Here is a 22983-nt window from a genome sequence, read left to right as displayed (position 1 = left end):
CTTGCAAAACTCACAATTCAACTTTCTGTTTTTTGTCAGGAATCACTTCATCGATAATTAAAAAAGAAATTACATGTTGTGAACCCTACCAGTTTCCATGCACATTCATCAATATTTCATCAATATTTCTAGATATATTTTTTACAAATTCAAGATATCAAAATACATTTGTTAAAACAGAAAAAAGTAAATAACATGCACTACACAGGAATAGGTCATAATACAACACATGTTAGTATTATATATTGAGAGTATCAGCCAGATCATTTATTGGAGCTATTTTAGCTTTCGAACATTATTTTATGTTTTTTTTTTTTTTTTTTTTTTAATTGAACCGTTGCGTCAGCAAAGTTCTTTGTAATGATGTACTTTTGCATTCTATAAAGTGGATGCGTGATTGTGAAAATCAAAGCAGAAATATCTCAAACTTGCTCTTGCCAGATTCCTACCAGTTTCCCTGCTGTGTATTTTTAATTGTTTATGACATTTCCCCTAGCTCGACTCTCCTTTACTCATCATAAGTGTTGTCATCCTTTCCATGAGTTCACACTCTTCCTTTCCTGTTCTGGTTCTGACAATGTGACTCCTCTTCGGGACCGTCTGGTAAGAGCCGGTTTTGACAAAGTGCTGAGTGAAATCTCTAAATTTTCCACTGGAACGATGATGTGACGGCCATCAGCATCAAGTTTCGATGTCGTAAGATTCGTTAACCGACTGTCTCCGAGTGACTCAGGCACGGAATGAGGAAGAGGTCAGTTGGAGTCATGAAAAGGAAGATGAAGAGAGGCAGATGACTGAGTGCTCTCACTTCCGATAAAAGCATAGAATGGGTGTCTTTTACAGTCACGACTCAGATGGATGTAAGTCAGATTTGTAGACCGTCATTTGAAAAGTTATGATTGTAAATCTTTTAGATGTTTGAAATGCACTTCCTGAAATGAAGAAAAATAACATACAAGTTGAGAATGTATGCAGTTCAGGTCAGACATTGTGTCTCTACTCACATCTGTTTTCATAAGCGGTTCCATCTTTTCATATCCGCGTGACTAAGAATGTCTTCCCCTTTAATCTTATCATTTGAACTTATAGACTGCCTAAACTCACATCATTTACAGCAACTTCAAAAAAGCCGTAGAATTCTTGGATGATAATGTATTACCCAAAGGAGAGTGCAAATGGATAGCAAAAAGTCACTTCTAAAGCTTCTAAAAGTTCTAATCTGTTTTTTTTTTTGTGGTATGATTCTGGTCATATGTTCACCCCGACTGATACGTGAGTTCACACAGCAAAGCTTTAAGTATGTTTAGTGCAACGTTGCTGCATTGTAACTTACTGTCGTTCCAATTGATCATTTTACATCTCGCAAAACTGATGAAGGCATTTATGCGAGTCGGCCATTAAAACGTTACTGTTTTCACTCACATCAGTGGTTATTCGACACATATATTAGTGATTTTTCGACACAAGTTGGTGTCTCGGTTTCTCATGACAGTATTATGTAAATTGACTGCATTATGATTGGGAGGAATGTCGGTGCCATTTGAGTGTCATCGCTGGACAGTTCTGGGACGAATGTGGTTTTTTTGCGCCTCAATTGGGCAGCATTTTCACAGCTCCGCTTTGTTCAGCGGAAATGTCGGTGCTGTAGGACAGTCTGCGGCTGGGTGGATGCATGGCTCAAAGAGCCTGCCCTGAGGAGGAGTCTCAACGCAGAGTGCCAATGCATATGTGGAACTGTCGCGGCTTGGAATTAAAGCGGATTTACGTCAGACAGGAGATGTGAGACAATCTCTTTTCATCAAAGGATGCTAAAGCTTCGTGTTTACTTTCAAGGTTATGCTTGTAGCAGACGTGAACATGTCACCATGATGTCTCTGATCCACTGGTAAGAAGGAGGCGTTATCCCCTCTTTCATCTCGAATTGTTTCATACAACAACAATCAATTGAATGACTGTGTTTCTTTTGTGTTATGTCACATTATTTGTTATTTAGATTTTTGTTGTTGTTTTGACTTCAAAATGACGCCACGAGAGTGGCTGACTTTACAGCAGGTCTTATATTTAGTTTTTCTACTTCTTTTCCTTTCCTCTGACTTTCATCACTTTGCTGCTGTGAAATGTAAATGTCTCCACTGCGAGACTGATAAAGGCTAATCCATTTATATCATAGAATTGATGAATCCATCCATCCATTTTACGATCAGGTTATCCTCACAAGGCTTGCTGGCGCCTATCCGAACTCTCTTTGGGCACAAAGTGGGGTAAACCCGACCTGGTTACCAGCAAATCGCGGGTAATGATGCATTATCATACTGTTGTTTTTCTCCACTGGTCCTGTTAGGAAATTAAGTTCTTTGCCTAAACACCTTTTCAAATGGTTCTCTCCAGTTCTGTATGAGGAGATAAGCAAACACAAGCGCCGCTTTGTACTGATTTCCAGCACAGCAACCGTCTGGATTTCAGCTTAGTCACGATAAGTGCACATGTACAGTAGCCTCTCAATTCTGTAACAATTCAAACGTGCTGAAACCTTCCAATGTTAAGAGTTGCACATAAAGACTTTCTCTTTTTTTGGGGTTAACTCAGCACTAGTCACAATCACGTTCTTCGGCTCGACCCGTCAACAGGATGCAGCCGATGCAGAAGTAAAAAAGGAGTTGTGTTTCACAACCCTCCAGATTGTTGTAGTGCTGGGCGACTTCCCATTTTGAGCTGAACACAAATGTTCAGATAGTCACTCAACCCAAGCGCTGTGGTGGCTTGGCAAATGTTGAATGCAGATCAGTTGAGTACATTCTCCTCCAATTGCTCTCTCTCAACTGAGAAGAGGGCGGGTTGTGTCTGTGCATGACGCAAACGCACTATGATTTTAATCATTATCCTCCCGGCAACTGCCTCCAATTGCATTTCATCTGTCTGTCAAAACAAACTTATTTGCCAGTGAAATGGCTGTTGCTTTGGCTGTGTCTGTGTACTCACGCTTAATTTAAAATGGCTGCATAAAAAGCAGAGAAGTGTTTGCATAGTCTTGTCATAAAAGTAATTCAATGCAGAACAATGATGGCAATAGGCAAGCGGTGCTGCTCCACTGACTTCTGTTGGCTGCCATGTGCTAATGTTGATTACAGAGGTAAAACTGGAGCGTTAGCAATTGTCTGGTGGTGGTTATTCGCTTTTCAACCGAAGACTGAATATTCATTGATTCATTCATATTTGGATGTGTATTATCGTCAAAAGGGCCTCGGGGGGAGGGGGTCTGCAACCTATTCCAGCGGAGACAAGTCAGCGGGGTAAACCCTGAACTGTTTGCCAGACTAACAACCATCCACACACACACTCACACCTACCGACAATTCTGAGTCTACCATGCACCGGCCATGCATGTGGGGGCACAGGTGGGGAGTACCCAGAGAAAACCCACACAGGCACAGGGCCGGCATGCAAACTCGGATCGTAAAGTCTCTGTCTGTCTGTCTGTCTCTCTCTCTCTCTCTCTCTTTCTCTCTCTCGCTCTCCCTTTCTCTCCCTTTCTCTCCCTTTCTCTCTAGATCAATCATTGGCACTCAATGCTATTATTCTGAAGTTTGTATGGAGATTTTTTGACACTTTTTGGACACTTTTTGAGTTTCTCTATCTCTCTCTTTCTCTCATTCTCTTTCTCTCGCTCTCTCTCACTCTGTCTCTCCGTCTCTCTGTCTCGCTCTCTGTCTGTGTGTCTCTCTGTCTGTCTCTGTCTCTGACTTTGTCTCTGACTCTGTCTCTGACTCTCTCTCTGACTCTCTCTCTCTCACTGTCTCTCTCTCTCTGTCTGTGACTCTTTCTTTTTCTCTCTTTGTCTCTGTCTCTGTCTCTATCTCTGTCTGACTCTGTCTATGACTCTCTCTTTGACACTCTCTTTGACACTCTCTCTCTCTCTCTCTCTCTCTCTCTCTCTCTCTCTCTCTCTCTCTCTCTCTCTCTCTCTCTCTCTGTCTCTCTCTCTCGTTCTCTCTTCTTTTCTCTCACTCTCCCTGCCTCCTAATATTTATCCTACAGACCAGCAGAGACGTCACCATCCTCTTCCCCTCCAAACTCACAGCCTTTGGTGTGGTCAGGCCCAAGTTAAGTTGGGTCAATGCCACGAAGGCTTGTTTAGGTAAGCCTCTTCAAAGTGAGTTAGTGAAAGAGTGTACTGTACAAGGGAAGGGATGTGTAAATACCGGACGGGTGTTAGCATAACTCATGCTGGCACCACACATCTGTTACATGCGGCTTGCACAGAACCTTCCAAATATACACGCCGCTCTTACGCATCTTAACATAAAAGCCGACAAAACAAAAATCCTTGTCGTTTGTTGTTTCACGCTTGCTCTCAAAGACGCACTCATGAGCGTTCAAATTCTTGGAGTGTTTTGCCATCGATGTGATGCTGTTTGACTGATGGGTTGAACACTGTTTCCAAAATTAGATTGACCCTTCTTTTTTCTTGCAAACTGACCACAACTTGACAGGAAAAGCTTGCCAGTGAATTCTGTGCATATCTGTACATGCTGGTTTAATTGTGTGTACATTGTATGCATGTTTATAGACACAGTATTTTTTTTTTAGGTGGACACAGCTTTAATCTTACCAAAACAAGAGTTGGTTTGATAAATGACTCAAAAATCCTGCAAGGAACGGTCTGGTGTTAAGTGTTGTAGAGAAAAATCAGATGATGGTAAAAGGGGGGCGCTGTGGGTACAACTTGGCCTGCAGGCTTCACCCTGAGAGCTCAGTCCTCTCCCCGGGCGCCTGCCAACTCTCTGTGGTTGCGCAGCTACATGTTCAATTATGCTCTGGAGCCTGTCTGTCGTTCCCTTTGCCTCCTAGCTGGTAATTGTGTCAGTGTGCTCAAATGTGTCAGCGGGGGCAATGTGTTCAGGTTCAACACTTAACTCAGATGAATATGGAAAAACTGTGAATGGTTTGTTTAGGTTATTTTAGATTCATCAATTGTTTACGATAAGAATGTACTCTTTGGAAGAGGTGGTGGGAGAGGTTGATTTTGAAAATGTAAGTGTAAGAAACCCTAAACTCTCTTCTTTCATCAGTAAAAAAAAGTTGAGTAGAGCAGGGTAAAACTATAACACAATTATTTCACTCATTCACTGCCAGACATGCAAAAATGCATCTACTACGGTGCCAGGGTTTTTGTCATTTTCACTCAAATTCCAGGAAGCACAGAAAATTGAGTTTTAGGATTACATAAACATTATATCAAGCCTAAGAAAACTTAGACTATCTTCTTTGATCAGAAAAAAATATATGGGCCTGGAGTTATATGACCTTGAAATGGAGGCGGATGAGCCAAATACAATGCAATACAAACATATTGGTTTATATAGCGCTTTAACAACAGCTGAAGCTAGAACAAAGCGCTAACATGGGAAAAAAAGGGCTTCGTGCAAGGGGGAAAACATTGCCAGAGGTCTAGCCAGCGCTTTATGGAAACCCAAACTTATCGAGAATGGCGCTCTACGTCATATTTTCGATTACCAAATAAATTCGTGAATGGCAGTGAATAAGTTAACTTTGTCCAATATTTTAAATATATATCTTAAACCACAACCATCAATGCTACTGGTTTGGATGTCATTGAATTGGATGTCATCTTTGTCATTTACTGGCTTCCCTAAACTGTGTGATTGCTTTCAATACACAAGGTGTAATACTCTTTGTTTTATGTTCAATTTGACAGTGTAGTTCAACTATTAGGGGAATTAAACAGCTTGAAGCCTCTTGGTCTGATTCAAAATGCAAGTCAATGTGAAACATGTCTCCTAGTTTATCGCATATCCAAAAGTGCGCATGTGGACATGTTCATTTAATTGGGATCTCTGTCAGAATACGTGCGTTCCCTTTCTTGTGGGTCTTGCAAGCGCACGCATGTGTGTGTGCATTTCTTGAGCTTTCTTAACAGGAGGTACAGCATTAACACGGCCTATAAAACCAGAACGGTTGTTGTAGGCCTCACCTTGTTGCACACCCGTCCATAAATTTCATTTTCACCAACATTGCGAAAATGTGCTGTGTTGTACCATGCCGCATAAGCATTCTCTCCAGGTAGTATCACTTAAAATTCACCCTGTTGCCCCAGCAAATACCTCTAAATGCGCAGATGTTTGTCCATTCTTGACTGTATACGAGGACGAATTCATGCTCATTGCTGTGCATTGTCATGTGAATCAGAGCTATCTTTGCATTTTGTATATGTCATCTTCAGGTCTCAGCATAAAAGACTCAGTGGGTAATTTTCACTGTTGTATTTTGCAACCAAGTTCACAGCCATAGTTGAAATGGTCTTTCTGTTTAGTTTGACGATTACTGTACTTTTCGGTGTATGAGGTGCACCCAAAACCCTTCTTTTTGTTCCAAAAATGACCCTGCGCCTTATATATGAAGTAATATTGAGCCACAACTGGTCTCACTACGACTGCCAGAAGCCATGACTACATTACCCAGCACAACCCACCCCTTATAGTGCGTAACCCCAACTGTAGAGCCTTATGGAAACTGTTTACTGTATATTTATATATTCTATTTGGAAAAACATGTTTACATTCATTAAGGCGCGCCTTACAGGCGGTGCGTTTTATATATGGAAAACGTTATTCCCCATTAATTGGGGGTTAGCTTTATACTCCTCCGTGCCTTATACGTCAGAAAATATGTTAACTTTAACTAGGGATGGAAACAGCTTGAAAGTTCTTTTTGTTGAAGACTGTTCACTGTTTTCCATACATTGTGAAGTCAGATTAGATTAGATTAGATTAGATTAGATTAGCCTTTATTTGTCTCACAATGGAGAAATTTCACAGCAGCAAAAAAACAAAATACAGGAGCTGCTGTGACTCTCATGGTGCCATTTTGAAGTCAAAAACAAACAAAATAACAAACAAATAAAGCCCCCATCCTTGGAATCAGCAAGTAAATAAAAAATAAAAACATAAACACTAGACGTGGGAAATTACGGTAATAATCACTTAATAAAGAATGTTACAAGTTTCAATTCACTGGTGAGTCAAATTGGAATGGCTTGCTCATGATGGTCCAAGACATTCACCTGTGCTCTGATGCTGACCTTTTTCACCCTTAGTTTATTCCTACACACACTTTATACAACCCCGTATGTGTATTTTGTGGAATATCCCCACGGACAACTGTTTATAAGCCCCAGTGAGTCGTCCCATTTGGGAGCAGTATTTGTAAATATCATGCCTGGAGATGCCTGCATCGTGTTTGTGTGTGTGTGTGTGTATTTTTCTTTACACATTTAAACAAGAAATCTCAAGAGGAGATTTTCACTCAGTTTGTTTTTCTGTGTAAAATCATATACAAGTAAAGCGTGAGCATGTTGTGTGTGTTGAAACTTCCCTCAAGCTAAAAGCTGGGGAAGTAAACAGTAGCTTTGGTAAAATGTATACAAATGTTGGAGAGGGAACCACATTCATTCTCTGAAATGCTTCTCAATTAATAAGAGTGAAGGAAAGGGCTTAATTAATGACAAATAAAAATATGTAATAAAATATCCAAACAAACACATTAAAAAATAGTTTTGTTTTTATTACTTTCTGTTCCCAAACTAAAGCGTATAGAGAAACGTCATTTTGTTTGGAGCTGTCCAATCAGGCGGTTATTGTATGTCCACAAATGAACATCAAACACACGACACTGCCACCATTCAGTCATGGCCTACTTCTCCCTCCCGTCCCTCACTTTGTCTTTCATACTCAGTCTAAAGTGCAGTGATACCTCGGTTTTCGACCATAATCCGTTTCAGAAACCTGTTCGAAAACCGATTTGTTCAAAAACCGAAACAGCACTTTCCATTAAAATCAATGTAAAAAAAATCTTAATCCGTTGAAAGTCTAGAAAACATCTTTTTAACTATTTATAAAACCGGATAAAATCTTAATAATAGAGCAGGTCATGTGTAAAATTTTGTAAAAACAAACGTTTATTTTCACCAATTTTCTTTCTGCAACCGGGCGTGTTGGCACCTATACCAGCTGTCTTTGGGCAATTAAAATCATACTATTCAGGAGGTCTTAACCAAATACAGTAAAGTCTCGTTATATCGATATTCAAGGGAGTTCGAAAAAATATCGATATAACCGGGACTATCGATATATCCGACCCTGTTTGCATGTAATTTTATCCGTGCATGCATAGAAATAGTATCGATATAACCAGGACTATCGATATATCCGATATCGATATAACGAGACTTTACTGTATGTCTGTATTTTCGCAAAAATAAAACAACAACAATATTAATGCGTCGGTCACAATGACGAAAACGTGACATATAAGGAAGTGACGTATAAGGAAGCGAAGGGTCGAGTGATGCATTCAGATGCACTCAGTTTGGCATAAAAAATAGGACATTTTTGAAAACCGAATGGGATGAGAACCGAGACGTTCGAAAACAGAGGTTTGACTGTATATGATTTAATTTGAGCCAAATAAAAAAACATTGCCATTCATTAAGTTTGTTGTCTTTGTCTTTTTCAATTTCCTTCGTTTCGCTTGTTCTGTAGCCAGATCAGCATTACAAATCTGATTTTTTTCACACATAAATGGCTTAATTTGCCCCAAAATGTCTGGCTAACAATGTTTAACTCATTCACTGCCATACATGTAAAAATGTGTACACTCGAGTGCCAGGGTTTTTGTCATTGTCACTCAAATTGGAGTACCCACAGAATATTGAGTTTTACATAAACATTCAATGTAGTATAAAAAACCTTTGACTGTCATCAGTAAAAAAAGAGTGAATTCTTAAATTATATGGGTCTGGAGTTACATGAGCTTGAAATGCGGGCGACTGTCCAAAATACAATGCAATATTGGATTATATAGCACTTTAACAACAGCTGAAGCTGGAACGAAGCACTAAAATAAAAAAGGAGAAATGCTGCCCCCTTGTGGAAGGGAAAAACATTGCCAGAGGTCTGACCAGCGCTTTATCTGCACCCCCTACATGGATACAACAGAAGTGTTTATGAAACTTGGAGCCGTTGACATGAACCCAAGAAGTAGCTGAAAGTTTCTAAAGGATCAGTGACCCCCCTACTGTCCAGCCAGCTGGCACAGAGATGTCGTTGCTAAAGGTAGTCGGGACCCACATCGCAATTCAGGTACGCTAGTCCATCGATAGGTATTATTCCATTATTTCATCCAATCCTGCACAGATAGATAAGTTTCGACTTCAGAAAGCATTCAGTATAATACTCTCTTCTCCCGTTATCCGCAAACATAAAACCACAAAAGAATTCTAAACTTAGTGAGTTCGTCAACCCTGTCATTGAAAACAAGTTTGAATACATGTGGAGAGCGCATATAAAGTGCTTGAGATGAGCATGTTCTTAGAATTTAGTACGATTGCGTACCAAAAGTATGAAAATACTACATTGCCGTCAAACAAGTTGGGAACATTGCTTGTTATTTTTATGAATGTTCTGACAATTTGGAAACATTTAGCCAGAATGACGTTCTTTTCACATTTCAGCGAGATTCCATTTGCACGAATTTCAGACAGATCCTCGCTCTCCATCGCTGACTTGCTCTGAGTGATGCGTTTGATGTGTCGTGGTCCAAAGTTTACGGTGCAAAACCACCTCTCCCTTCCATAAAAATTGAGTTGAGCAGGGTGAAACTACAACAAAATTCTTTAACTCATTCACTGCCAGACATGCAAAAATGTGTCCACTACGGTGCCAGGGTTTTTGTCATTTTCAGTCAACTTCAAGAAACCACAGAAAATTGAGTTTTAGGATTACATAAACATTCAATAAAGTGTAAGAAACCTTAGACTCTCTTCTTTGATCAGAAACAAATATATGGGCCTGGAGTTATACGATCTTGAAATGGGGGTGGATTTACAAAATACAATACAATCTATACAGCGCTTTAATAACAGCTAAAGCTGGAACAAAGCGCCAACATGGAAAAAGGGCAATGCTGGCCCCTTGTGGAAGAGGAAAACATTGCCAGAGGTCTTGCCCTAACCCTAACCTAACCCCAAACCCTAACCGCCGAACCCAAACCCCCGAACCCTAACCCTAGCCCCGATCTCTCACCCCCTAGGCCTAACCCTGAACCCTAAACCCGAACACTCAACCCTAACCCTAACAAACTTTCCAAAACTTTCCAAAACTTTCCCAAACTTTCCAAAATTTTTCAAAGCTTTTCAAAACTTTCCAAATATGTCCAAAACTTCCCAAAACTTTCCAAAGCTTTCCAAAACTTTCCAAAAGATTAAAAAAATCCAAACCTTAGCTTTACCCTTAACATCAACTTTAACCCTAACTCCTAATCCATAACACTAACCCCTATTCCTAAACCTAAACCCTAACCCCAAACCTTAACCCCGAACGCTAACCCCCTAACTGTAAACCCAAACCCAAACCCTCACCCCTAACCCTAACAAACTTTCCAAAACTTTCAAAAACTTAAAAAAAAATCCAAAACTTTCCCAAACTTTCCTAAACTTTCCAAAACTTTCCAAAACTTTTAAAAATACTGGAACAAAGCGCTAACATGGAAAAAAAAGGGCAATGTTTGCCCCTTATGGAAGGGGAAACATTGCCATCGGTCTGGCCAGTGCTTTATTTGCACCCAAGCAATTTGGTTCAGGAGTAACATGTGATGCAAATGGTGGCGGCTGTACAAAAGGCAAATGCTACCGCCTTGTGGAAGTAAAAAAAACATTGCTTGAGGTCTAACAAGCGCTTTATCTGCACCACCCGCGAAAAAAAAAAACCCAAAACCCGAACAAAGTCGGGAATGGCGCTCTACGTCACACTTCAATTCCTGAATAAATTCGGAAATGGGAGTGAATGAGTTAAAAAGCATTCCGTTTACAGAATACATGCATGGATGTATTTCACCAGGTGAATTCTCTCAAACAAGACAAGACTGACTTTTACTCAGACATTAAGAGGAGAAGAAGATAAGCAGGGTTCAACATAAGAGGAGTGTACCGTACACATGTGACGGACAAGTACAAAATTCTAGCCAATGTGCACACACACCACTGCTGTCTTGCAGCTAATCTACCCAATGGGCCTCTCTCTGCCCTTCTCATACACACACACACGCACACACACACACACACACACACACACACACACACACACACACGCACACGCACACACACACACACACACACGCACGCACACACACACACACACACACACACACACACACACACGCACGCACACTAGTTGAACTTAATGCCAATGGGCTGTCTCAGGTCTGATAACAACAGTTGGCCCGTTCGAACAGAGAACAAGTGCTCCAAAAAGCTGTCAGCATCCCACTTACTCTAAAACCAGCAGGACTAAGGTTATAAGATGTTTTCCGACAGTTTTCTGGAGATACTGACACGTTATTTCTGCTCCTCAGGTCACTGTGTTTTTCCTCTACCGATATCATTTTAATATACTGCAACTGCAATTGTACATGTACCGTAATTGGGGTTTACCAATTCCAATAAGATTAGTTCGTATGTTGAGCAAAAACGAGGCTTTGATTGAAGTTACTACACTACGTCACTTTACATACGACACTACCTCACTTTACATACGTCACTACCTCACTTTACATCCGACACTACCTCACTTTACATTCAGAAATTACATGTATTGTCTGTTGTCAATTGTCTGTCTTTTTTTAGCCACATTATAAGTGCGTTGCACGCTGGGTCTGAGAGAACATTCATTTCATCTATGCTGTATGTCATGCATATTAGCACACACACACACACACACACACACACACACACACACACACACACACACACACACACACACACACACACACGCGCACGCGCACACACACACACACATACGCAAGCACACACACACACACACACACACACATACACACACACATTCACTCAACTGTCAAATGTCAGAATGTATTATTTAAAATAACTTTGTGATAGTTGTCCGTTCCTCATAATTGGTATAAATCCAGCCAAACGATCGGAATAAAAGTCAACTTGCCGGGTCCATACGCGAAGTTAGCATAGCTAGCTAGCCTGCACATGGATCATTAGCTTCCACACTTGCTTTCTGCTGTCTCCCGCAGAAGTATAACAATGCTAACGTTAGCATGGGGCTTGTCAAAGTGCCACTGACATTCGACTGTTTCATCAATGGTATTGTTTCATTGCAAATTAGAATCAGAACCTTTTCTCTTCACAAAGGCGAATCCTTCTGTCAATTCCAACCTGAAGTGTACAATACTAGTCTTTTTATTTACTAGTCGGGCTTATTTACAAGGGATATTTACCTATTTCAACATGAATGGCCAGTATCATCCAATCAAAATTGCGCTTTCCGCCAACCTCGGTCAGTATCATCCAATCAAAATTCTGCTTTCCGCCAACTGCAGCCCAAAGAGGAAATAAACCGCGGAAAAGCCAGAATATGTATTTAGTTTTATCGGTGAGCCAGATGAAATCATCAAAAGAGCCATATATGACTCGCGAGTTCCCGACCCCTGTCCTATGCTCTTCTGATGTTTTCTTTGTTAATGTATTGAATAGTAGGTTTCGAACAGTCCGTCTAAATGTGACCTTTGCTCCAAAAAGAACTTTACTCACTACTCCAATGATGTGGCAATGACAGAAAACTCCACCATCTGCTCGTTGCAACTCCATCGGAGACTAGCAGAGTGTATGAATTTGCAACAGCTCGATAACTTGGTCGCCGACGCAACTCTTTATGGCTTTTTATTGTGTGCGCATATGATTTATTATCCCAACATTATATCTTCACCAAGCCTTCCCCTCCCTCATGTGCTGTGTTTTCTTTCTCCGCCAACCTCCGTCTGACCACAGGCAGCCCCAAGTGAAAATATGAACTCAGAGCGAGAAGTTAATCTCCCGTTCAAAGGCGGAGCAGAGGCTGTAACTCAATACAGCCCACTTTGTGGGAGGCCGCCTTTTCCTCAGCCTCCCAAAATTAAAGTAAGTTGCCCACTTTGGGATTAAAAATTGTTTAGCTCCCAATATAAATCCTAGAATTAACACATAGGTGCACGTGTATCAAGATAAAATGCAACTGTGGTTGTTTGAGTGCCTGGGGTGGTGGGCTGGAGATTTCCCAGCAACTTTTATTGGAGATGATTGCTCTCATAAAGCGTATGCTCTCTAAATTACCACCCCTTTTTTCTGCCTTCTCCGCTGTCTTGCATTTGCAGTCCAAACACACTTAATCAAGCACAGGTGTGCCTTGATGAATTTACAGACACATTGTTCGCGTTCAGCATTGAAAGGAGCGTTTGCCTTTCTTAATTGCTGATGGTTTTAACTTTGTTTTCAGTTTCCTCATAGCAAAAATTGCATTCACATATGGTGACACGATGTGGATATTTGTTGTCTTTTTTTTGTCAATGTGTAGACTATACAGACGCTCCCTACCTTACGAACGAGATATGTTCTGAACGGTTGTTTGTAAGGTGAATTTGTTCATCAGTTGCTTCAGTGCTATATTTTGTATGGCATGTATGTTTAAAGGACAACCGACGCCACCGGACAAGTTGTGTCCATAATTTGTAAAATCACTTGAAATGAGTTCTACTGAGCGTATTTTACAAAGATTCCACCGCATATAGCTATATTTTAAGCTTTAAGACTTGCGCTGAATGTTCAGGAAGTCTTGTTTTTAAGTTGGTGACGATTCGTGACGTCACGTCACGGAGGGAACGCCCCTGACCGAGAAAGCGGTCTGAAAACTTTGTGTTTATCCATGTTGATGGTGAAATTAGAAGGAAAACACATAAATAATGCGATGGTGAATCGTTGTGTGTTGTACCAAGACAACTATTTGATATTCGCTGACACAAATTCCCAGCAGACAAATCAGCCCATTTCCAACGGAGCTTTGGCGCCATCTTCTGCATTTTCTGGGTGTTACATTTCTGTCCAGATGCCTCAAAATGACCCGGAAGAACTTCTTTAATCGATTGCAAACTTTCCTCTTCAGAACTACAGTAAAGTCTCGTTATATCGATATCGGATATATCGATAGTCCCGGTTATATCGATATTTTTTCGGACTCCCTTGAATATCGATATAACGAGACTTTACTGTATTTGAATCATATTCATGACTGGATGAGTAACAAGAAAGCATCTTCTCCGAATCTGAAGCCATTGTTTTGATTCTAGAGCAAGGCAAAGATGTTCTGGCGTGACGTCACAAACAAGGGGGCGGGAACTTCTGAAACTCGCAATTTCCAGCGTCATTTTGAAGTAGTTTTGGGACACTTTAACTCATTTTTATCGGTGTTCTGCATTTGACTAAAAATACCAGCCAAAACACGCCATTTTTGGTATTTTAGATGCTATAAAACGTTTTTCTGATGTCAGTTAGGAAACAAAAAAAAAATGGTGTCGGTTGTCCTTTAAGTCAAACACTGAACGTGAAAGTATAAAACACAGATGCAGTTGTAAAATAAATTCACACCTACTGCAGTATGACGACATATATCCTTGGGTCTTCAGTAAGCCATTACTGAAGCTGCTGGCATGTAATTACTGAATTACGTGCCATTACTTTTTTTATGCATTGCGTCCTCCTGGCGCGTCAACTGCGAAGAGAGATTTCCACTCCGCCCACATACTCTACGTAGCCAATCGTAAGCGAGGTTGGTGCTTCCTCCTCAGAGCATCAAATGGTAAGAGGCATTTCCTCCCCGCCCACATACTCTACGCAGCCAAACACAAGCGAGGTCGGCCGAAAAAAGGCGTGCAATACAAAATCTAACTTACCGCATCTCTGTCCGAACATTTTTGACATACTGTACCCACAAAAATGTTTGCAGTACCGTTATTCGTCACTCGAATGGTCGTAAATTGGGGAGCGTCTGTATTCTGTGAAACTATAATTCTGCGAATTATACTTTCACATTTCTAATATTGTTCCGTGACCTTACAAGTCTTACTTTCATTGACAAAAGACATAGCTCTGTGAGCTTAATTTAGAAGCCCGAAGGTATTTTCAGCCTTATGACTCAAACATCATGTGTTTTTCATTGAACAAAGCACTGAATCAGTTTATTCCTGACAGTAAGACTGGCTCTTTTTTTCATTCACAATGAAGTTACTTCTGTAAAGCCAAAGGTGTCCACTCCTCTTCCTGTTTCTCTCATTTGTTGGTTTCAAACTCACCCCTGGATTGACCATTGTTGGTCATCTCTGGGTTAATCTTGTAATTGAGATACTAATCTCTTCTTGCATCGCTTCATGATAGATGGGCCATTTGTGTGTGTTAGTGTTAGTGTGTGTGTGTGAGCGATAGAGGAAGCGGCAGCTGTGCAAGTCCGTGTGCACAGTCTACAAGTGAGAACACGGCGGGGCCCGTGGGTCTGTCAGAGTAGAACAATGGCTTTTAAATGAACCTGGGACCTCGTAAATCACAGAAAAGGGGAGCGCCCAAACGTGACGCTGATTGAACGAACGTCAGAGATGGCGGAAGAAAGGAAAGCGTGAATGAAAGTTAGCCCCCGCACTACACCTTGTTAGCGTCAGGACAAAGCGTCTTCATTAAGTACCGATGACCTACTTATGCAAATGAGTCCACTTGAAAATACATTCCTGGAGAAGAGTGCACTAGTCAGTCAATCGGCACAAAAATTTACAATTACAGTAAAGTCTCGTTATATCGATATCGGATATATCGATAGTCCCGGTTATATCGATACTATTTCTATGCACGCACTGAGAAAATTACATGCAAACAGGGTCGGATATATCGATAGTCCCGGTTATATCGATATTTTTTCGGACTCCCTTGAATATCGATATAACGAGACTTTACTGTATTTTTTAGACATTTAAAGCTATCCATAAGCTTGCCACCCAATACCTATCTGACCTTCTTCAAATTTCGATTCCCTCTCGTTCCCTCAAATCCTCTTCCTTCCTCCACCTCTGTGTGCCCCCCTGCCCATCTCAGCATGATGGAGGGGGGCAGAGCTTTCAGCTGCTTTGCCCCCAAACTTTGGAACTCACTTCCTCCCAAAGGCGCAGGGTCATCTTTTGAAGAAAATCCAGGCTTTTGGGTGCACCTTATCCAGTACACTGAAAAATATGATAGCCTTTTTATTGAATAAATTATAAATAAATTATAGAAATACATATAAGGTATCATACCAACTTGAAGAAAAAAACCTGCTCTTCATATGATATTTACTAAATGTGTTTGTATTTCTTTGTGAATAAAGCCGCTTAGTAAGCTTGAACTAACAAACAGATGTCACCTTCTCGTGAATTTGCACCCTGCGGAGAGTGGGAAAGCTCTAAAATGGGAATCGCTCATTTTAGAGCATCTGTGATATTTGAACGCCTTTTTTTTAATAAATACTTTCGATTTCGGTAACAGTCGCTAATAAAAATGCACACATTTGAAATGAACAGAGTGTTGACAAGTTAAAACGAATAAAAGTAAACTAACTATGATCCCTTATTTCTTCCATCCATCCATTTTTTATAATAATAATAATAATAATAATAATAATAATAATAATCATCATCATCATCATCATCATCATACATTTCATTTATAAGTGCCTTTCAAAATTCTCAAGGACATTTTGCAGTCACAGCATATTTTTTCTGTGGGTGAGCAGTGGCAGCCACACGCGCCAGCGTTCACTCAACCTGGAAGTAACATAAAAACAACAATAATATATATATATATATATATTATATATATACAGTAAAGTCTCGTTATATCGATATTCAAGGGAGTCCGAAAAAATATCGATATAACCGGGACTATCGATATATCCGACCCTGTTTGCATGTAATTTTCTCAGTGCGTGCATAGAAATAGTATCGATATAACCGGGACTATCGATATATCCGATATCGATATAACGAGACTTTACTGTATATATATATATATATATATTCAACTCCATGTAAAAAAGAAAGTGCTGTAAATATATTTTGATTTAATGTGTTTTTATAGTAACATGAAGTATAAATTGAAGTATATTTGATAACGGTCATCTTAATTTAGGACACTGTTCGGAAAGAGTCGCCGACTACGAATGAGAAACAGGTCTTCACTTTGAATTGTTTTGATTATACCGTCATATCTTAATAGTAGCGTCTGGCTGTTGCAATTTCTGCTCACGCGAAGCAGTCGTAAGTCATTAAAACCCAGCTTCATTATGGTTAGCATGTGTGTTGCTACGGTGGGTGAAACAAGCGCTTGACTGTGTGTAATTGTCGCTTTGTGCAGCAAAAACATGCAATTATAAATTTACAGGATGGATATTGCATACCGCTCTCGCCTCAGTTTCACAGAAAGGAGGTCGCAGCTCAATTGCATTTTTGACCTGTTGTGGACTGCGTTGCCCGACTGCAGCAACTGGCAGTGACATCAGGGTCCCTCATAGGGTTGAGATCAGGTCAACACAGTTGTCTGCACAAAGCAGTCCGGTTCGATGATGCAAGGTGAAGGGTCATATCTTCTCTCACCTGTCTTTTCTCCTGAACTGAGTACGTGTGAGAAAGTCGCAAAAGTAAACACATATGTTCGGTGAAGATCTGTCCCGTTTTGAACTTGCTCCTATGAGCTGAGGCCACAAGGTTGTATAACGCATTGGTTGATTAAGCGACGAGGTTCAGAGCTGCCACCCAGATCCTGAGGTTAGCCGGTTTGGTTTTTGTGGCCAGATTCTTTGGCTAGAAGTCCCCCTCTGTTAGTTAAATGCAAACCTCAAGTCACATTCCCACACACACTCACATATGCTCACTGTTTGGACACACACCTGCTTCAAATACGAAGTAACACAGTCACACCAAAACATGCAGCTCTGTTATTTGCCTTTCATTTTTCCAGGCAAATGAGCTCAATATTTAGGTGGGTGGGTCCAGAGGAAGAGTGCATGGGAGAAAGTAATTCAGGGGAGTCACATGGCACCTGGTCCTTTCTCTCAACTAGTGCAGAAAAGAACCTAGCTGTAAATCAGCATGATTGAGACCACCATGAGTTTCAAAAGACAGGTGAGCATTTGCTGTTGAATTTTATCATTAGCCGCTTAGTAAAAAAACATAATTTTGTATTGTGTTGTGTCCTAAAAAGGAAAACAAAAATAAACCAATGAACATAAGTGTCCCATAAATGTCATACAATTTGGAAAATGGCAAGTCAGATCTTTTTATGCCCTATTTTTTCAATATATGATCAGGAGATAGACTAATTTGTCCACAAATTTCTCGCCAAATTACAGATTTTTTTTCTGACAAAAGGTGGAGGATCAAAATGTAGGTTAGCAAATTATGATTCTAAAGAAGAAAGATTTATTTACAAAAACAAAGAGCCAAACACAATGGTGGGAAGAATAATACATTAAACATGGACATTTGTAATCCACAGTAGTAATTTGAAAGGAGACAGGGGGAGGGGTGAAGAGCTAATACTACTACTACTACTACTACTACTACTACTACTACTACTACTACTAATAATAATAATAATAATAATAATAATAATACCTTTTATTTATAAGCACCTTTCAAAACTCTCAAGGTCACTTTACAGTCATAGGATACGTTTTTCTGTGAGGGAGCCACACGCGCCAGCGTTCACTCAACCCGGAAGTAACTCAAATAGATAGGAAGCTAGCTAATAGATAGCTAACACAGTAGATAGCTAGCTAGATAGTTAGCCAGCCAGCCAGATAGACCGCAAATAGCTAGCTAGCTAGATAGCTAGTCAGTCAGCTTGACCGCCAATAGCTAGCTAAAAGCTAGCTAATAGATAACTAACAGATAGCAAATAGGTAGCTTGATAGCTGACTCGATTGTCATAATTTATGATGTAACGGTAACCCTAACCATGAATTGTTCTCAAACCATATTCTAAGCATAATACAAATGTCAGAGGTCTGAAATGTATAACTATGCAAAAATGTTTCATAAAGAACGGTACATAGTGCAAGTATGTAAGAAAGAAACAGTGCTGGGCAGAAAAAAATAACAAATTAAACAAGTTCTCAATTCACAGAGACACAAGGCAGAAAAAAACCCAAATAAAATAAAACATTGCAGGACATGACTGAGGACGGCAGAATCAACACAAAGGAACTTACCAGGACTGGAAAAAATGGAAGGAACTAAACAACGTAACTCCAAGCATTCCATTGATTTTTTTTTCTTTTTGCAGTTTACAATCAAACTGATGAGAAAACAAGACACACCTGGAAAGGACAAGAGTGGCTGTAGGGAGCTGAATGGATGACGCAAGGGAAAGAATTGACAAAAACAGGTGGAAACAAAAAAAAAAACTTATTGAATTGACATGACATGAATGTGGAACATTGGGGAAACAAGACATAACTTGTTAGCAAACTAAATAACACACATCTCATAAACTTTCAACACATGTGTTCTTTTCTCCTGGAAGACTTTTGCTGTTTAAAGGAAGAATTGACCAAAGTTGGTCTGTGATATTGCTTCCAAAATACATAATAAACCCCTCACTATATTACATTGAAGTTGGTCAACTGGTTGCACGTGTGCCTCACAGTGCGGAGGTGCGGAGTTCGATTCCGTCTCCGGGTTTCTTGTTTGAAAGTTCTCCCTGTACCTCTGTGTGTTTCTACAGGTACTCCTGTTTCCTCCCAACTGTTTCCCTCAAAACAACCAGTTCAAGGTGAACCACACCGACTGCCTGATGACGGCATGGCAGGGACCCTGGTGACGATAAGCGAATTAGAGTATCTATCTATCTATCTATCTATCTATCTATCTATCTATCTATCTATCTATCTATCTATCTATCTATCTATCTATCTATCTATCTGTCTGTCTGTCTGTCTGTCTGTCTCTCTCTCTACCTAGCTACCTACCTACCTATTTACCTACCTAGCTAGCTAGCTAGCGTTCTCTTGTGTTGCAAAGAAAGCACTCAAAGCCTATGCCGTTTCTTAAGAAAATAGTCTCTTGGATAGGAGGCGAAACGTCCGACACCTTCAAAAAAGTACAGATGACGGCTGAAGAAACCTTCTCATCGATGGACCACTCCTGTACGACTGAGAGCTTACACAGACGTTAAGAAAATACAGTAAAGTCTCGTTATATCGATATCGGATATATCGATAGTCCCGGTTATATCGATACTATTTCTATGCACGCACGGAGAAAATTACATGCAAACAGGGTCGCATATATCGATAGTCCTGGTTATATCGATATTTTTCGGACTCCCTTGAATATCGATATAACGAGACTTTACTGTAGTGCAAACTGAATCAATGAATGCATGACAAGTATTTACAAAACCATCAGAAGCTGCTTTTTCACTCTTAACCTGAGGTTACTTGAGGATAATTAGCAGTTTGAAATCAATATTTAATGATTCACGCATGCTCATTTTGAGCACAAAGACCAGACAGGTCTAACATTGCCCATGGCCAAGGGGCAAAATGTGAGCCACAGACTCCCACAACTCAGCAAAATGTTTCACAACAACTTGAGTACACACACAAACTAAGCTGTTTTGCCGTGATATCCAATAAATGGTAGGGAAAAAAACAGTTGAGAGCCCCAAATCTACATGTAGCTTTTACCAGAGTCAAATTGCAACATTTTTATTGCTGTTGGCCCAACATTCATTTCTAGTGAACAAACTGGTGGTGGAACTGTGAGGAGATTCCCACGTTTCGTCCCAGGTCATGTGGACCCCTGGGACATATGACTTCTCTGTCTGTCTCCTCACTTATGACTGAGGTTTTGGTTGCTTATTTTCATCCATCTTTTCCCCTTTTTTTTATATTGGTCCATTTCCTGTTAGTCCCGAGAAATCCCCCTTTAGACAAATGGCACTGGCCCATGCCTCCAATGCTCTTTCTTCATCTTGGTTCAGCAGGCTACGTAAACACGCCGTGGACTAGAGTTGGCGTTATGACAGAACTATGGGACACAATGTGTGCGTAGCTGCGTGTGCATATTTACATGAGAGCATGCAGCCACATGCATGGTAGAATCAGGAATGATGAGACGTATGTCAAGCGAAGGAAGCGGAATGGTGTACATACTGTACTGGCGGCAGGGGTCAGGGGACATTGGAGCTCCTAGCGTGTTGTACGGCTCATTAAGTTTAGCGTGCTTGTGTGTGCGCGGCGGTCCGCAGTCACGACTGCGCAGGGATGAGGGAGTCAACCTGAGACCTACCCAATCAAAGTATGCGTTAAATCAAAGTTGCAGCTGTTATGTGTTGGAGGCTCTGCATGTGTGAGTGTTGGCACGCCGCTCTCCAAAGTGCCGCAAATTTTGTGTTTGCAAAAGGAAATACCTTGACAGGTTTTTGGAACACCCGCCCGGGTACCCCTTCTCCATCTCCCGCTTTCTTTCCTACTTTCTTTCTCCATCTGTTCTCTTCTTTTAGTTTAGTTATGGGTGTTATTTTACACTCACACGCCCTTCCTTTCACTTGAAGAAACAGCGTTCCTCCTGGTATGAACGTTGTGCAACAGCTATTTTGGCTGTTGGGGGAAAAGACGATGGAAATAAGCAACCAAAACCTCAGTCATCAGAAAAAAAATGACTTTAATTCACGAGTCTTCGTTCTAGGGCAATGTGTCTTAATCTTGTTGGAGGCACCGAACCACACCAGTTTCATATGCTCATTCATTGAAGCCTTTTTTCAATGACTGTGCCGACTAACTGCAGACTAGACTGAGGGGTGGACCTCTGCAACGGAGGATTCACCGAACTCCTGAGACACACTCACCAAACCCCTTGCTAGCAGTTTCTCTCTCACTATTGACAATTCGACCGTTCTCCCATCAGGTCAAAAGCTTAGGGGTCATCCTTGATAGCACACAATCTTTCCACTTCTATATAAATAACTTAACCCAATCTGCGTACTTCCACCAACGCAATATCAATCGTCTTCGCCCGTCTCTCACCGTCACACCACTGCTATCGTCATTCATAATCGTGTCACCTCCCGAATTGACTATTGCAATACACTTCTCCTTGTTGTCCTTCAGAAACTTCTCCACAAAATTCAACTCGTCCAGACTTCTTCAGCCCGGATCATCACCAGAACCTCATCCTTTCACCACATTACCCCCATCCTCCTAGAGCTCCACTGGGTCCCGGTCAACTTTAAAATTCTTCTTTATACATTTCAAGCTATCAATAACCTTGACCCCGTTACCTATCTGACCTTCTTCAAATTTCTATTCCCTCTCGTTCTCTCAGATCCTCTTCCCTAATACAATTTGGCTCTCTATGACAAATAAACACTGAGATGTTGTTCTTCCCACCTGCAAGCTTTTTGGTCATGCTCATCTTTGTGGCCTCTTTTTTCCACATTGTGTAGTCAGTTTAAGTCTTTAAGACAAGGAAAAAAAACGCCACCTGCTTTCCAAAGGACAGAGAAGTGTTTGTGTCCCCTGCCATCATTTATTAAATCTCACATAAATTATCGGGTCTATTTTCCTGGACAATAAACGGGCGCTGTGGCGCAAATGCCGTCGGATCCCGACGATTGCATAAGCCGGAGGACTCACCGTGCATGTTTGTTCAATATGGTAGATGACTTTCCACCAAACTCGCCGCCCCGGCGCAGCAGACGCTGTGCCTTGGAGACGCGCCAGGCGGAGTAACCATTTAACGGCAAAAAGGTGAACGAAGCTGTATGGTTGCTCACGTCAAAAGAACACGCAAGGTAGGAAGGACAAACATAGTGTATACTATACTAGTATAGTATAGTATAGTATAGTATAGTATAGTATAGTATAGTATAGTATAGTATAGTATAGTAGTGTAAATGCTTTTTTAAGAAATTATTGTCTGGGTCCAGATTAGAAATTTATATTTCACATTTTCCAAGATTTGTCTCTACTTAGACCAGAATGCACAGAGAAATGTTGCTGAAATTACTTTTACATGCCATCCTTACATCCACCAGGAGCTCTAGTATACTGT

At 40.7% G+C, this 22983-nt stretch overlaps 1 long non-coding RNA gene across 1 annotated transcript; it reads left to right on the top strand.

The window, feature by feature from the left end:
- Positions 1 to 1684: 1684 nt before the first annotated feature.
- LOC148902783 (uncharacterized) lies at positions 1685 to 22474 on the top strand. The gene is made up of 4 exons (XR_016114322.1): positions 1685 to 1885; positions 19211 to 19312; positions 19652 to 20072; positions 22041 to 22474. It is a non-coding gene; the product is annotated as an uncharacterized LOC148902783 (long non-coding RNA).
- Positions 22475 to 22983: the final 509 nt, after the last annotated feature.

Source organism: Hippocampus bargibanti, linkage group LG01 (genome assembly GCF_051943395.1).
Source record: "Hippocampus bargibanti isolate YZ-2025 linkage group LG01, ASM5194339v1, whole genome shotgun sequence".
Lineage (NCBI taxonomy): Eukaryota > Metazoa > Chordata > Actinopteri > Syngnathiformes > Syngnathidae > Hippocampus > Hippocampus bargibanti.
This window is presented reverse-complemented; position numbering and strand designations above follow the sequence as displayed.